The sequence below is a fragment of the Cucurbita moschata genome, unplaced genomic scaffold, assembly GCF_002738365.1.
Source record: "Cucurbita moschata cultivar Rifu unplaced genomic scaffold, Cmos_1.0 Cmo_Scf00006, whole genome shotgun sequence".
Classification (NCBI taxonomy): Eukaryota; Viridiplantae; Streptophyta; class Magnoliopsida; order Cucurbitales; family Cucurbitaceae; genus Cucurbita; species Cucurbita moschata.
In genome coordinates this window covers 3,186,762-3,204,301 of record NW_019268522.1, presented here as the reverse complement: position 1 = coordinate 3,204,301, position 17,540 = coordinate 3,186,762, and the positions used below count along the sequence as shown (strand labels likewise).

The 17,540-nt window shown below is 35.3% G+C and overlaps 1 protein-coding gene and 1 non-coding gene across 8 annotated transcripts in view; one reads left to right on the top strand and one right to left on the bottom strand.

Moving 5' to 3' along the window:
• Window positions 1–10,723: 10,723 nt before the first annotated feature.
• On the bottom strand, window positions 10,724–10,796 carry TRNAN-GUU. The gene has a single exon. It is a non-coding gene; the product is annotated as a tRNA-Asn (tRNA).
• A 475-nt stretch (window positions 10,797–11,271) lies between these two features.
• Window positions 11,272–17,540, top strand: part of LOC111444095 (calcium-transporting ATPase 10, plasma membrane-type-like) — a 27,848-nt gene continuing 21,579 nt past the window's right edge. For 3 of the 7 annotated variants that reach the window (XM_023082046.1, XM_023082051.1, XM_023082044.1), the window contains exons 1-2: window positions 11,272–11,366; window positions 17,030–17,078. The gene's annotated coding sequence lies outside the window, so the exon portion shown is untranslated. Of the gene's footprint in view, window positions 11,367–16,320; window positions 16,370–16,830; window positions 16,877–17,029; window positions 17,079–17,540 lie in introns of those variants that run through there. The other 4 variants (XM_023082050.1, XM_023082047.1, XM_023082049.1 and 1 more) reach the window with 3 other exon arrangements.

Below are 17,540 nucleotides of genomic sequence, written 5' to 3'. Positions count from 1 at the left end.
CGAGATGCTACAAATAGAACTCGTTCTAAGCACTAAGACACTTTCAAGAGACATCTCAATTCTACTTTTACTCATCTTCAAGCTTGACCTGTTACAACGTCTTGATGCTAACCCTCAACTCCTCTTTAACTAAATATTATTGGAATTATATTTCTTTATGGAATGTTATTTTAAATTTTATGTTTTTGTTAGGTTTTTTTATCAAGAGATCTCATGTCGATAGAGGAGAACGAAACATTTTTATAACCGTTCGAAGCATTTTACTAAGTATCAAATATATTATTTTGAAATAACGTGGCAATTTGAAAATAACTTTGGAGAAAAAGTCGATGGAGGGCATTATAGGCAATCCACTACTAAATTTGACGTAGTCTACAAACTAGAATGAATAAAATAACAAAGTCGGTTCATGAATTCAATGATAATAAATTCCATTTCCAAAAATGACCTTAAGCTAAGCTTCGGTAAGCTTTGTCTATATATGTATATCGACGTCCCCCACACGAACCATCTAGTAAGATCCTCAAAAAAATGTGAACGGCCAAGATCTCCCCAACCCACTCCTTTTCTTGATCGGGATCGTCACGGCTCATCTCAACCGTAGAAATTATTTGAGAAGACCGTCACAATTAAATTAAAGGTGTTCGTAAGTTGGAATATTATTTAGACCGAGTCCAACCCTTCCTATTGTAATTTCTTTCAACCCAAATAATTTTTATTAAATAATGAACGAAACGAAGTGAGCAATCAAGAAGTTGTCAAGTGATGAAGGCCGAGAAGTCTAAATATGCATTTAAACATCTCAAACATATATTATAACAGCTCAAGCCCACCGCTACCAGATATTCTTCTCTTTTGACTTTCACTTTCGAGTTTCCTCTCAAGAATTTTAAAATGTGACGTAGGGAGAGGTTTCCACACCGTTATAAATAATGAATCTTTCATTTCCATCTCCAACCAAGTGGGATCTCACAATTCATCCCAGCTTAGCGTTCTCACTGGCACTGAATCAAGAAGTTGCTCAACTGATGAAGGTCGAGAAGTCTAAATATGCATTTAAACATCTCAAACATATATTATAATCACTCAAGCCCACCGCTACGAGATATTGTCCTCTTTTGACTTTTACTTTTGGGTTTTGTCTCAAAGTTTTTCAAATGTGCCTGTAGGGAGAGAGAGGTTTCCACACCCTTATAAAAAACGAATGTTTCGTTCTCATCTCCAACCAAGTGGGATCTCATAATCCATCCCGGCTCAGCGTTCTCGCTAGCACTTAATCAAGAAGTTGCTCAACGGATGAAGGCCAAAAAGTCTAAATATGCATTTAAACATCTCAAACATATATTATAACAGTCCAAGCCCACCGCTACCCGATCTTGTCCTCTTTTGACTTTTATTTTCATGTTTCCTCTCAAGATTTTTAAAATGTGTCAACAGGGATAGATTTCCACACCGTTACAAAGAATAAATGTTTCGTTCCCATCTCCAACCAAGTGGGATCTCAACCATCCTAGCCCAGCATTCTCGCTAGCAATCAATCAATAAGTTGCTCAACTGATAAAGGCCGAGAAGTCTAAATATGCATTTAAACATCTCAACCATATATTATAACAATCTAAGCCCACCGCTACATGATCTTGTCCCCTTTTGACTTTTACTTGTTTCCTCTCAAAGTTTTTAAAACATGTCTACACGGAGAGGTTTCCACACCCTTATAAAAAGATGTTTCGTACTCATCTCCAACCAAATGGGATCTCACAATCCACCCTGACCCAGCGTCCTTGCTACCACTCATTACCCCTCTCCAATCGACCTAGGATCTCACATATATATTTTAAAATTTTATTTTTTATGTAATTATATATATTTTTTTAATTAACAATAAAACCGAGTTTCTCTATTTCAGCTAACCCCATAAACCGATTTGAATCAAACTAAACTTAAATTAGTTCATAATTCAATCGGAACCAATTTGAATCAAACTAAATTTAAATTAGTTGATGGGCAGTTTCAAATTAGAATTAGTAGCAGAATCAACATCTCATCCTTCTCTATAAATATATTCTTCAACATGGAACAAATTCGCACTGAATTTCTCCCTTTTATCGCCGCCGTCCGCCGGCCGCCGTGAAAATGTTGTCCAAGGAAGAGAAAGAGCTGGGTCGCGGGCAGGCCAGCGGCAAGTGCCCATCATGTTGCGGCAAAGTGCAGGCCGTGGACGTGGAGAGCAAATGGAGCCTCTGTTTGGTTCCGATTTGTTTCAAAATCACCAGGAAATATTACTGCATAGCGTGTGGCCGTCGTTTGGAGTTGTTTCAATAGTCGTCTTCTTGTGTTTCTTTTCTTTTCTTTTTAGTGTTTTCAGATTCAGTGGTTGATATGTAATAAAGGGTGGATTAGACGGCGGAATAGACGGCGGTCGACGGATGCCTGTCGCCGGCGAACATGAGGGAGAGGAGTGGGTGCCTGTCTTGGACTCTGGGTGATTGTGTGAAAAGAAACAAAGTTATGCAAACCCTAAAAGGTATTTATATATTAACTAAGATGGGTTTAGTTCGAGTTAAGTTGGAATTTTGTTTTTGAACGTAAGAATCGAATTGAACTGAATTAATATACGTAAGGATTTCCGTCCAAGTAGATATTATCCTCTTTGAACTTTCTCTTTTGGGCTTTCGCTCAATATTTTTAAAATGTGTATGCTACGGAGAGGTTTTCACACCCTTGTAAAGAATGTTTCGTTCTCTTCCCTGACTAATGTGTGATCTCACCGTCCATCCCCATTGTGAGATCTCACGTCGATTGGAGAGAGGAATGAGTGTCAGCGAGGATGCTGGGCGGCGAAGAGAGTGGATTGTGAGATCCCACACAATTGGAGAGGAAAACGAGTGCCAACAAAGACACTGAGCCCCGAAGGGGGTAGATTGTGGGTTTGGCCTGTTACAATGTCTTGAAAATTTCTAACTCAAACCGAATTAAAATTTTTCATCAACCCAACTTTTGTAATTTGGATTTAGTTGTTAGGGTTTTCGTGTTTTGAATTTTTTGAACAACTCTAACAATTTGATTATAGTTTAATGGATAAAATTCTAAATATTATTTTAAAAGTTAATAGTTCGATTACACTCTATAGTTGTTGAACTCGTGATCATTTCTTTTCAATAAGTTTCATCTTTTTCTTCTTTTTTAATCAAACATTTAAATTTTCATTCCTATGATGTTTTTGTCAATGAACACGTTTCATGTTGGGAATTTGATGGAACGACCCAATTTTTCTATTAAAAATAATGTTGTCATTGCATGCATGACATTACTGTTAAGTACAGAAACGTTCATTTAAAATATTTGGAAAATAATGTTATGAACTTAAACGTATTCTTTAAAACCAAACAATTGAAATAAATAACAACAAAATTTAAATAAAACAATGCATTTATCTAACTTAAAAGACTACCAAATAGATATAAATGTGATTATCCACGGTAGAACTTAATAAATGTTTGATTGAATGACTCAGATCCAATCTACCATCATAATTGTTTGAAACTTAAAAATGACAAAGATATGCTCGTATTTCCAAATGTGAAACTCTCTCATTAATCCAAAATTTAATTTTTACTCGATAATTTGTGGTCTCCACGAAAACAAACTTTCAATTATAGAAATGCCCACTAAAAAAAGTTACTAGCATGATTTAATTGGAGGTACAAATAACTTTGAGGCTCTTTCACTTCCGAACCTACAAATGATCCTTCTTTGATCCAATCAATTTGTAACACAACAAATGATGGTTGAATCGACCCTGTCTAATTTTGTAGATGAAGAATAAATGCTTTTTTAATCTTTTTGGCTTTGGATCATGTAATAGGTTCTGTTGTAACATTTGGAACACTGTGATCCGTCTCTCAGTTATATGTCCATGATCTTCTTTTTAATTAGTTAATATGGGACTCCGACAATCCCACCCCTCTATCCAAACCATATCCGACGATGAAAAATAAAAATGCTGTCGGAAAAAAGGTTCTCTCATTAAAATCGTCACAGTTTAGCCACCATGGCCGGCGGCGTTTAGTTGCTCCGGCCATGGCTTTGGAAAGAAAGGACGTTGAATTAAAAGCAGTAAGGTGAGCGCAGTCGCCTCACGTCCATCATCAGTGGCGCTCAGACTTTCATGTGAGATCCATCAGTAACACAGCAGCATGTGATTACTGTTTTGCTGCTAACTTGAATGAGTAATATAAATAAAAAAAAACGGTGGATTATGGGCCCACCACGCTTCTGCTACACTACTCTGATATTGAAAGATGAAGCGCACTTCCAGTGAAACAGCACACATAGGAATCTCACTCTCTAAGTAGGTCTTGTTACTGGTGTCAGTTCAAGGATGCCTACCTTCAAAAGTATTATTTCATAGCCGCAAGGATCGTGTGTCAAACGACTGACGGGTGTAAAGGTCGAATCAGGTCGAGGCGCGGGTCACTGCAGGCGCCGGGTTGCGGACCTTTTGAGAAGTTGATATCAAAAGATATCCTTCAAATATCAAAAGATGTTTAGAGCTAAAAAGTATAAGCTATGATGATTACTCTTTTGAGAAGTTGATATCCTAAGTTGAAGCTCATTACATATACAGCTAGGATATGCTTTATTCCTCTACTTAACAAAGAAAAGAACCCTAAACACAAACAAGGGAGATCAAGGTGAAGGAAAAGATTATTCTTTTGCCTCAACGCTCGTATACTAAGCTTTATTTAATCATTCCGGCCTTAGCTCACTGCCAACAAATATATATATATTTTTTTCTTTCGGGCTTCTCCTTAAAGAAGAGGTTTCTACACCCTTATAAAGAATGTTTCGTTCTCCTCTCCAATCGATGTGAGATCTCACAATCCACCCTCCTTCGGGGCCCAGCATCCTCGCTGGCACTCGTTCCCTCTTCAATCAATATGGGACCCCCAATCCACCCCCCTTCAAGGCTCAGCGTCCTTGCTGGCGTACCGCCTTGTGTCCACCTCCCTTCACGGTTCAGATTCCTCGCTGACACATCACTCGGTGTCTGGCTCTGATATCAATTGTAACGGCCCTAGCCCATCACTTGCAGATATTGTCCTCTTTATACTTTTTCTTTTGAGTTTTTCCACAAAGTTTTTAAAATGCGTCTAATAGGGAGAGGTTTTCACCACACTGAACACATTCAAAACTTGGGTTTCATTATAAATGAGAAGTTTCTATATGGAACAAATGCGAACCAAATGGCTTAGTGTAACGACCCAGGCAGATATTGTCCAGAAACCAACTTAGTGTAACAACCCAGGCAGATATTGTCCAGAAACCAGCTTAGTGTAACGACCCAGGCAGATATTGTCCGGAAGGTTTTCACATCCTTATAAAGGGTGTTTTGTTCTCCCCCCAACCAATGTGGAACATCACAATCCACCCCCTTCGAACCCAGCGTCCTCGCTGACACCGTTCCTTTCTTTAATCAATGTGAGACTCCCTCCAAATCCACTTCCTTTGGGATCCAGCGTCCTTACTGGCATACCGTCCCGTGTCTACCCCCCTTCGAGAAACAACGAGAAGACTGACACATCGTCCGGTGTCTGGCTCTAATACCATTTGTAACGACCTAGATCCACCGCTAACAGATACTGTCCTCTTTGAGATTTACCTGTCAGGCTTCCCTCAAGGCTTTAAAACTCGTCTGCTAATGGAAGGTTTCCACACCCTTATAAAGGGTATTTTGTTCTCCTCCCCAATCAATATGGGACATCATACTTAGGGTTTCTTTGTCGTCGTCATCTCATCATTGGACACTCCCATTCCAATGACCAATTTGTTGTATGGTATATTGCTATCTTCTTGTCGAACTTCATAGCTCTTTCATATCTACCAAACAAATTGTTCACTCTTTCTTAAAAGGTGCCTTGCTATGGAAGCAATTCATCTTTCTTTGCTCTCCTATTTCATCAATTTTTCCTTTCTATTTTATTCATTTTCTTGAGAAAAACCATTTTTCAAATCCATGGAATTGAAAGTTGATTAAAATTGTTTTCCCAAAGGGGAAATTGAATGTTTATAGTAATCTCTATGACTTAGAAATATTGATTAAGAGAAGTCTTTAGTACAATCTCTCCCTATTTCTCTCTCTCTCTAATTTCTCGTTCAAATGTGAAGACTTGGAAACTTGCAAACTAATTGTGAGAGTTCCACGTTGGCTAGAGAGGAGAACGAAACACCCTAACAGACCTGTTTTAAAGCCTTGAAGGGAAGCCCGAAAGAGAAAGCCCGAAAGGGAAAGCCCAAAAAGGACAATATCTGCTAGTGGTGTGCTTAGGCCGTTACAAATGATATTAGAGCCAGACACCAGACAATGTGTTAGCGAGGAGATTGTTCCCTAAAGGGGGTAGACACGAGACGGTGTGTCAATAAGGATGCTGGGCCTATAAGGGGGGTGGATTTGGTGGGAGTACCACATCGATTGGAGAAAGGAACAAAGTGCCAGCGAGGACGTTGGCCTCGAAGGGGGGTGGATTGTGAGAGCCCCACATTGGTTAGGGAGGAGAACAAAACAACCTTTGAAAGGGCGTGGAAACCTTTCCCTAGTAAATGCGTTTTAAAGCCTTAAGGAAAAGCCCGAAAGAGGACAATATCTTCACTTATCACCAGCTCTTATTCCCCTTATTCCCATAGTTGAGCGCGGAAACAAGAACTTTCTTTCTCTCATGCCCTTTACCTTAAGCCTGACAAATCTCGTTTCACTTGCCCTACCGCTTTCATTGCCCGTAAAGAGTCTCGATCTACAACCTTCTTCTCTTTCATTTTCATTACAAAGAAAGTGATCCGCTTGAATAACTAATAAGGCGTAAAAGAAAGGAGTTAAGGTATTCGTTCTGACTGACTTCCGGTAACAAAATCCAGATTTAACTAGGGCGAGCGCTGGCTAGGTTAGCTCTGCCTTGTTGTGATAGGGGGCTGAGGGGTGAAAGAGCGAGACCGAGAGGGAGAGGGGTGACCGATCTGGCGAATGTGATTATAATACGATAGAAAACTTTGGTATAAAAATAATAATAACTTCAACCTTTATTACAACTTTTACTTTCTTCCAATTTAAACATACCCTTCATTATTGCATTTTATCATCCATATATTGACCCATATTAAAAGTTAACTTTATGACTAATCTTAACTTTTAACGACATAAATCGACACTAAAAGTTGACAATGTTTGTAGCTTACAGTGACAAACGAAATAGTGTTAGAACTCTTCTTCGATATTTGCTGTTAAAATCTAGTTTTATATTGACTTTTGTATTTATTTCAAATGACCACTAAATTTCATACATAACCGTATCATAGTGATCGTGTCACTAATTTTATAATCCAATAATCATTAAATTTATCAGACGTGCACTTATTTTGTATTTCTCAGATTAAACGAAATAATAAATAAAATAGTGTCAGACACGTATTTATTTTTATTTTTCTTACATAGTCGGTGTTCTTAGTCTAAAAAAGGATCCTGTCTCTATTAATATGAACATATATATATATATATAGATTGTTATGGAATATTGTGATGTGAGATAATTAATTATATATATATTCCAATCTCACAATCAAAATTAAATAATTGCCTCAATAAGTGAACTTGTTTGGAGTTATTCATTCCCTCGAAGGAAAGCTATCAAAGAATTTAAAATTGGAAATTTCTAGGAAATTTCCAAGTCCATTGGATGATTTTATTTATTTATTTTAAAATTATTAAGTTTGGAAAATAATTTTAAATTGTTCGAATTTCGAAAATCTGTCCTAACACAAAAATAAGATTACAATTAAACGTAACCCTATCTTAGTTTTAAAAATATTATGAATATTTAAAATTTGTAATCAATGTTAGTAATGGGTTGTGACTCATAAATATTTGATATTTGAATTTCATGACATTTTAGTGACAAATGTAACCGAGATGGTAAATAAGTAAGATTTTTTAAATGATTTAAAAAAAAATAACGTGTCAACACAACCCAGCTCGAAAATAAAGAGTTGGGTTCGGTTGGGTTGTGAATTCTATTTGGGTTGAACTCAACCCAACTCCGCATACTCTTCTAGTCGGTCGTTTAGAGAATGACAAATTATTTAATGATGTCATCATAATTTGATTGTATTTATGAGATCCCACGTTTGTTGGTGAGGAGAACGAAGTACTATTTCCAATGGTGTGAATGGTGTGAAAGCCTCTCCTTAGTAGACGCATTTTAAAAACCTTGAGGTCAATATCTGCTAGTGGTGGGTCTGGGCCATTACAAATGGTATAGATATCAAGCAATGTGCCAGCTAGGAGGCTGAGTCTTGAAGGGGGTAGACACGAGGCGATGTGTCAGTAAGGATGGTGACCCTGAAGGGGGGTGAATTTAATGGAGGTCCCACATCGATTGGAGGAAAGAACGAATGTAGTTAGGACGCTGGCCCCATACGAGGTGGATTGTAAGATCCCACATCTATTGGGGAGGAGAACCAAACACCTTTTAAGTGCGAAAAGCTCTCTCGCTTCCGATCGTTCTAGAATTGTCTCAATAATTTGGGACCACCATAAAACTATAAGAAAGCGACCAAAATAACGAGCTCTGACCTCACTCAACTAAAGGAAATTGCTACAAAATTTCGGTGAAGAAATATTCTATACAAATATAAACAACGTCAACTCTCCGATGTAAGTTTGTCTATCATAAGTGATGAAAGCTAATGAAGTTAGAGGAAGTTTCATACAAAATTTCTAGCCTCTCATGATAGGTCGAGTACAAAAAGTCATCTCTACTTTTCTCTCTCTCTCTCGATGTCATTTTTCTGATAATAATGAGCAATTTTTTAAGTTCAAATATGTGGAACCTCGAAAGAGTAAAGAATCGAAGGAAGAATGTATAAATATTTCATAACTGGAATGATGCGTTATATGTCATTACCTTTACGATTCTTTTTGTTTGATTTTTCGCACCGAAAAGGTTAGAGTGTGTAGAAAATTCAAGTGGGACGAGCATGTATTCGTTTACTAGGTTGTCATGGACGTAATCTAAACGTTCGTAAAGATTGAATTGGGTTGGTTTTAACTAGGAATAATAAATTAAATACTATCATATATGTCTATTTAACTTTGTCGGAAGAGCTACTTATCAGATACTTTTAATATCTCGTGTAATAACCCATGAATGGCGATGATGTATGCTAGTTGTGTCATGGGTTTCACTTCTACATTAATATTCTTGAGTTTTTTATGTGACACCCGAGTAAAAGAGGGTTACATGAATGAACGGAGGTCATGTCCGAATGAAAATGGTTCTGAGGATAGGATGGTTAAGAATAAAAGAATTGAAAGTTATTATTTACACTAATAAGGTGCACGTTTTTTTCGGTGGCTTAATAGTTAAGAGTGGTTTTTTTTTTTTTTTTTGGAGCAATTCTATGTTGGGTGACCTCTCGAGAATTTTCGTAGGAAACATGTTGAAAAAACTCGTGTTGGTCTATGGATGATAGTTTTTCCTTTTAGAAGCAAGGAATAAGTAATCTAACCATGTAGCACGGGATACATGAAAATGTCGAGACCATCAGATATTAAACCTAGATTTTGAATCCTGGACATGCAACATTACATTTTACTTTTAAGGTAGGTTTTCATCGTAACCTTAAATTTCAAAAGTTTTATTTTAACCTTCAAACTTTGAAATTGTTCCAAAAAAAAAAATGTTCTTCGAAACATTTGTCGTTAAAATTAGTTACAAAATTGACGCATCGACTAGTTGTACATGTGATATCCCACATTAGTTCGTGAGAACCTCTCCCTAACAGACACGTTTTAAAAACTTTGAAGGGAAGCCCGAAAGCGAAATTCCAAAGACGACAATATCTGTTAACGGTGGATTTAGGTTGTTACCGTACAAATCAAAATACATATATTTACAACTTCATTTCAACTACCGAACGTTAGCGATCACGTCATTTACTACTTTCACTTTTTACCACCATTTTAATTGGACTTTATTTTTTTACCTAGAAAAGTAAAAATCTTGTACCATAAGAAGTTTCTAAGAAATTACAAAATCAACTAACTTGCTCAATGTCAATCCAAATGCGTGGAGTTGGTCCTCTACTCCTTTATTTTCCAACTACTATACCCACTACTATATCCCATACCTTATTTAGTGATATATTATTTTTTAAACGTTTCTTTTACGACGAATAATAGAAAAATATAGTAGCTCCAAATTTGTCGGTATTAGATATCCGTTCAAGAAATACCCATATTATTGGTATAAGTAATAATTATCAATTCTTTTAAATATTTCTTAATCATAATCGTATACGTTTAGGATCACTCTCATTCGAATTCGAATGTTATCTCGTTTAATTCATGTACTCTTCCTTTATTCAGACGTCACATGTGGAGTATTTAATTATTTTAAGTAAGGGACACTATCTCTATTGGTACGAGGGTTTTGAGGAAAACCAAAAGTAAGCTTATTGTGACACCCGAGTAAATGAGGGATACATAAATGAACGAGAGTGATTTTGAGGATAGTATGGCTAAGAAAGACTTAAGAGAATTGAAAATCAGTCTCTACCTATGCCTATGCCAACTCTCTAGAGTCTCGTCACAGTAACCTCGTGCCTGAACATCATAAACATGAGGGTTGTGTGTAAATAACTTCTCACTATTTGAGGTTAAGTGATAAGCACCCTCCCCAAGTAGGATTCGAATCTTACGACCAATCGGTTAACAGCCGACCACTCTACCACTGAGCTACTAAGGAACAACGGTAAATTAGGTTTCAGAGAATTCAATTCCCGTTCTCAACCCATGACCAATATGAGTTCGAAGTTTCCTTTGTAACTCCCGAAACTTCTTTCGTAGTGGTTCCGTTCCATGCCTCATTTCAGGGGAGCGACCCGTGTCTATACCATCTAAGATACATACCTAAGTTAGGTATAAATAACTCATCACTACTAGAGGTTACCTGGTAACTCGTTATGGAAAGGTCTAAGCCCACCGCTAGTAGATACTGTCATCTTTGGACTTTCCCTTTCAGGCTTCCTCTCAAGGCTTTAAAACGGATCTGTTAGGGAAATGTTTTCACACCGTATTTCGTTCTTTTCCCCAACGAAGGTGGGACTCTCACACATAAGCAACCCCATCATAGTAACCCGCTCGAAAAGTTGAAGGGGTAAATTTGTAATTTGAAGGAAAAGTAGAGGAGGGTTTGGGTATAAATAGGGGAAGGTTGTATAGAATATCCCAATACAAAAAGTGAGTGAAGGGTTGCTTGGTGAAATGGAAAGCCAAAGGATGAAAGCTTCTTCAACTGAGTTTCTGCCATTGCAAGGTAAGCATAACATACACACAAACTCTTATTAAAACCATTCATTCTTCCTCATTTCTTCATCTCTTTTGGATTCATTTGTTAAGAACATCATAAAGTTTTGGTTTTTATGTTTCATTTCAACCAAGAAACCTAAATCAAAACAAACACTCTTAGATGATTGCTTTTGAGAAAGGTAATGGGGAGGAAGTTTCCTCTTAATTTCCCATTTCTGTTCTTAAAACGACGTCGTATGCATCCCTTTTTTTCTTAATTTCTTTTCAAATATTGGTTGCTAAATTTTATTTTAGCAAACAAATTTTTTTTTCTGTCCTTAAACGACGTCGTATGGCTCCTATTATTTATTTTTTTTATTTCTTTTTAAATATTGATTGCTAAATTTTATTACAGCAAACAAAAAAAATATTATGGACTCGAATGTTTACTTAATCCATTACACGTAAATCATTGCGAAAGTTCTCTATTTATAATCAAATAAATAAGAAGGATATGAAAACAGTAATAAATGGAAACAACATTAAATGGAAAGCTCTAAGAAGACAAATATCTAAATATTTGTTTATAATAAAATATCAAATATGATATATATAGTAAATTATAATTTATTACTAAATATCCTTAACAACTTTAATATTAATTTTTTAAAAATTATTTAAAACTTTAATCGATAGTAAATGTAGTGAGAGTAATATTAAAAAGTTAAAATGAAAATATTTTTTTATAAAGAAACCAAAAACAAGTTCAAAGTCGAACATACGATAGAGTCAAGCCCCCTATTTACAGAACAAATTTTGTTTGGATTTATTGACTCATCGGCCGAATTTATGATCGGGTGGAGAAAATTGTATGTGAAAACAATAAGGTAGAATATTTATTTTCTCTTAGGTTGAAGTCGTGTTAGATCCTCCGTTGGAGATGGAAATGAAATACTACTTATAAGAGTGTGGTAACCTCTCTCTAGTAGACGTATTTTAAAACTGTGAAACTGACAACGATATGTAACGAGCTATATCGGACAATATCGACTAGCGGTGGGCTCGAATTTATCCTACATAGATTAAGTCAAACAAGTTAAAGTCGAAAGTAGATTGATTCGAAAGTCTGGTTGTTGAGAATCGATCCATTTTGTCCATCACGGAAAATTGGCAAATGTCATGGTTAGCAGTTACACAAGTTGGATTGAGAAATTTTTTTGAACCAACTCAAAATTTCAAGTTAGTGAAGTCGGTAACTCGAATGACTTGAACATGGTTCACCACTCAACCGAGGGTTCGATTGAGTTGCATATTAACATTCACAAGTCACAATACATTAGTAACATTGGTTACAAATATCAAATATTTATAATATTTATAATAATCTTAAAAGTATGAGAGGATTGAGTTAGATTGTGAACCATTCTTTCACGTCGGGTCAAATATTGCAATTCGTGAACCTAATTGAATTTTTTGATTTTTTAAAAATTCAATCAAACCCAAATCGAAAAAATATATATATAACCTAACCCAAAGGGTTAAATAGTCTGAGTTGTTCGAGTCCTCTGATTGTGGCGTTGTTTAAGGTAGCGTCTCGTTGTTATGAAGCTCGTGGTCCATATGGTCTATAGCCCAATTTTTACTCCACAAACATAACAAGTAGATTCAACCCATGCAATCCTCCCACCCACACTAGCACAGACTAAGAGGCACTCAAAGAACAAATGAAGCCTCGTCAACTAAGCTAACACTAGTAATCATCACTTAGAATAAAGGGAGTATCTTCACATGGAGAGGGCCTCCACAAGGGGCCCAATGGCCTAGCCATATTGGACATTTAAACCAGTTTGTAGCCCTTAAGATAGCCCTCCAACCCAAATTATTGCACATAAGGAGCCCATGCCACCCAAAGTGAACCTACTCTTAATGATTACATTTTATAAGAGTCGTATTCTTCTCGTTCATAACATCGGTAAGATATATTGTAAGATCCCACATTGGTTGGAGAGGAGAATGAAACATTTCTTATAAGGGTGTGAAAACCTCTCCCTAGTAGACGCGTTTTAAAACCATGAAGCTAATGACAATACGTAACGGGCCAAAGTGGACAATATGTGCTAGCAGTGAGCTTGAGTTGTTACGAATGGTATTAGAGCTAGACACTGAGTGGTGTGTCGGTGAGGACGCTATGCCTCTAAGGAGGTAGATTGTAAGATCCCACATCGGTTGGAGAGGGGAATAAAACATTCCTTATAATAGTGTGGAAACCTCTCCCTAGTATACACGTTTTAAAATTGTGAGGCTGACGGTGATACTAGCGGGCCAAAGCGGACAATATCTGCTAGTAGTGAGCTTGAGCTGTTACAAATGGTATTAGAGCCAGACATAGAGTGGTATTCTAGCGAGGACGCTAGGCCTCCAAGGGGGTAGATTGTAAGATTTCACATCAGTTGGAGAGGAAAATAAAACATTCTTTATAATGGTGTGGAAACCTCTCCCTAGTATACACGTTTTAAAATCGTGAGACTGACGGCAATACGTAACGGACCAAAGCGGACAATATCTACTAGTGGTGAGCTTGAGCGGTTACAAATGATATGGCAGCGAGGATGCTAGGCCTCCAATGGGGTAGATTATAAGATCCCACATCGATTGGAGAAGAGAATAAAACATTTCTTATAATGGTATGGAAATCTCTCCCTAGTATACACATTTTAAAATTGTGAGGCTGACGGTGATACTAACGGGCCAAAGCAGACAGTATCTATTAGTAGTGAGCTTGAGTTGTTACAAATGGTATTAGTGCTAGACACTGAGTGGTATGCCAGCAAGGATGCTAGGCCTCTTAGAGCGTAGATTGTAAGATCTCACATCAATTGAAGATAGGAATAAAGCATTTCCTATAATGGTGTGGAAACCTCTCCCTAGTGGTGGGCTTGAGTTGTTATATATACGTTGGTGATGGCGATCTCTTTCTCTTTCACGGAATAGACAGACTTTCGTTCTTGTATGCCCACATAAATTTCTCGTATAAATTGATATCTATTTGCTTTTTGTTGGGCGTGCTTGATTCTCCAATACTCCTTTAGATAGAAGAAAAGGCATACATCTTGAAAGAGCAGAGCGTTCTATCGCTAGCATATCACTCGAGTGAGTACTAATTTGATGAACTTCGATCTACTAGTAGAAGAAAGCGTGCAAGATGAAGAACGTCTCATCACGAAAACCCTTACATTTGTTACACTCTTAAAATTTTAATACTAAATTTCATAAATACAACAAATAATATAAATTCCAAAATCTAAAAAAAGATTATATTTTTTTTCATTTTTGTTGATTTTTTTTTTCTTTTAGTAATAAAAAATAATTTTAAAAAACTTTTATTAACTATAATCTATTTTTCATTAATTTGTCACTTAAAAATTAGACAAATTGTCAAAAGATCTTTGAAGGAATGCATTAAAGTTTTCTACGCCCTAAATGTTTCGTGCTAATATAGGATCTCACAATCCATCCCTTTGGGACTAGCGTCCTCTCTAGCACGTCGCCCAATGTCTACCTTTGATATCATATGTAACACCTGCGTCCTCTCTAGCACGTCGCCTGATGTCTGCCTTTGATACCATTTGTAACACCTCAAGGCCATCGCTAGCAGACATTGTTCTTTTTGACCCATTACCTATTGCTATCAGTCTATTTTATCAAAGAAAAGTTAACATTCCCTACATTTGACGCTAAATTTAGGGCATGATTCTAATACCCTACATTTGACACTAACTCCGATACCATGTTAGATGAATACGACTCTCCACAATAGTATGATATTGTTCACTTTGATCATAAGCTCTCATGGCTTTACTTTGTCCACTTCGATTACGAATATATTAATTATATTAAAAAAAAAAGATAGAATAAAGTAAAAGTGAAAGTTTTTTTTTTTTAATTATAAAAAAGAAATAATAGTGTTTTTCAAAGTAATAAGCTAAAGCCAATTCTTCCTTTAATATTTTGCTTTAATAAGTCTAATTTCATCTTTAAAGTGTAGCAAAATTGTAAGATTCTATCCAATTAATAATTTATTTTTTTAATCCCAAAATGTATGCCAAATACTTTCAATATAATAATAATAATAATTATTATTATTATTAATATTCCGTAAGTTGCTTAATTGATTTATGACTATATACTCAAGTTGACAATCGACAAAAGGGAATCTCGTACTTTCATTCTGTTTATACTTTGGACACTTCGATCAATCTACGTGATAATATTCAAAATACCTTAGTTTCCAATTATTCTTTAACTTTACCTTTACAACTTTATGTCCTTTTGACATAATAGTTTGAGACAAAAATCAACACGTTATGCATTTTTGTAATGGGTTTATGTCGTTTTTTAGCATTTATCAGCGAAGTTGTCTGTAATATTTAGGTTAGGTTAAATACTAGCTTTTACATGAACGGAGAACTCGTTTACTAACCTAAGGAGGCTCGTGGAGCATTGAAAGTACTGATATGATAGCCAACCACTTAAATTATGTCAAAATTTATGCCAAATACTTTCAATAGTGGTGGGCTTGTGAGATCCCACATCGATTGGAGAGGGGAACGAGTATCCTGAAGGGGGTGGACACCGAGCGATATGTCAGTGAGGACGTTGGATCTCCAAGTGAGGTGGATTGTGAGATCCCACATCGGTTGGGAGGAGAATGAAGAATTCTTTCTAATAGACGCGTTTTAAAAACCTTGAGCGGAACTCAGAAAGGAAAAGTCTAAAGAGGACAATATCTATTGACGGTGAGCTTAAACTAATACAGTAATACTGCCCGAGTCAGAAAAGTTGAAAAGAAGAAAACCAAACATACCACACATAACCTTTGGTACCTGATCCTTGCTTGTAAAAACAAAAAAGGACATAGTCTAAAAAGCACCACCAACTTCACTATAAATATTCAACAACTCGTCCCTTTGCTTCCCCCTTATAGCGTTTCCCTTTGCTCCTTTCCCGTCTTTCTTGTTCATGATCATTCAGGTTTGTTCCTAAGCCCCACTCGACTATAAATTATATATATATATATATATATTTTTAATTTTTTAAAAAAATATATATTTAATATTCCAACTTACGATTTATAAGATATAAATGTCTAATCACTCCAATTTTATTCGATATTGTAATCTTATTGGGTAATTAATACAATTTTTTTTTTGTTTTGTCAAATCAAAATAATAAAGTAGAGAATTTAATGCTTTAATTTATTATTATATCTCAATAAAATTTCAACAAAGGTTAATTAATAATTTTACCACTGTAAATCCACGTGTCATATTATTATTGGATTTGCATTAACCCATAAAAAACCTAATATTCAAAAGAGAAAAGAATATATGCTTATATAATTATATATATTTTAGAATAATTTTTTTTTGCTCTCCTTTTTCTTTCCAAAATATTCTATAAAATGCGGGATTAGCGAACCTAATTTGATTAATCCAAATTCAGATAGAAAAGACGTTTTCTTCTTTCATCGTCGTATCGGTATGTCGGAAAAATTTTAGGTCATTTTTTTCTCTTCAAAATATTTTACTTTGTTTGAAATATGTTCGACTTATTTTTTTTGTTTTATTTTTTTTTTAATTATTAGTTTAATTTAATTATTTTTTGAATTTTTTTTTGCAATTTTTAATGCAGAGAGGGAGATGAATTTGCTTCTTGTACTGAAATAATATTTGCTTTCTTGGTAAGTCTCCCCTTCAATTCTCTTTTTTAATTTAATATTTTTTTTTATATTTCTACATTTTATTATATTAATATAATAAAAATTAAAATTAGAGATGGAAATAAATAATTAAGGTTATAATTAATTTCTAAAAGTTTTATAAATAGGGAAATGGTAAAATTTAGTTGTGGGGTTTTATTAAATTATAAGAAGAAAATTAAAAAAATTTAAATTATTTTCTATCCCACTTCAAAATTAATATAAATTTTATATATTTTTTTTCTTTAAAAAATTATAATTTTGAGAATATAATATCATAATCCGTGAGCCTTCGTTCAAATTGATATATTATTCCGATGTTCTTTTTTTAAAAGATACGAGAAGTGAAAGTTTCAAAATTTTTATACCCATGTTTTATATTAGTCGAATTATGTTCGTATTTACACTTTTTTACACATTTTCAAAAAAAAAAAAAAAAAAAAA